The following is a 444-nucleotide window of genomic DNA, read 5'->3' as shown; positions in this document are numbered from 1 at the left end:
ATCTACCTCCAACCGGGCCCCCCGCCCTGCTCCTCCGCGGCCAGCCCTGCCTGTGCCTGCCCGAGCCCCGGCGAGAAATTATCGCGATTATTATTATTATTATAATGAGGAGAGCGAAGCTAACCCGGCTACGAAGGAATCGGAGGAGCGCTCACCTTATTTTTATCTATTTCCTCATTTTCTTGAATTTTTCTTCAGATCTGTCTTCTCGGAGAAACTAATGCCTTAATGACTTTCTGGTAGCTGCAAGCCTTCTTTTATTTCTGCTAAATATATGAAAATGTATGCAAATTTAAATCAAGCTTAACCTAGGAGCTCTTGCAATATATTTAATGGAATTTCAAACCAATAAGGGAACTCTGATGCGGGCTTCTGTAAGTGCAAATATAATTACGCAGCTAGGTTACCTCCAAAATTATGCAGGGAAAGGTCATTTTTTTTTTT

Source organism: Egretta garzetta, unplaced genomic scaffold (genome assembly GCF_000687185.1).
Source record: "Egretta garzetta isolate BGI_Z169 unplaced genomic scaffold, ASM68718v1 scaffold935, whole genome shotgun sequence".
Lineage (NCBI taxonomy): Eukaryota > Metazoa > Chordata > Aves > Pelecaniformes > Ardeidae > Egretta > Egretta garzetta.
The sequence above is the reverse complement of the archived record's forward strand: the minus strand, read 5'-3'. Positions refer to the sequence as shown.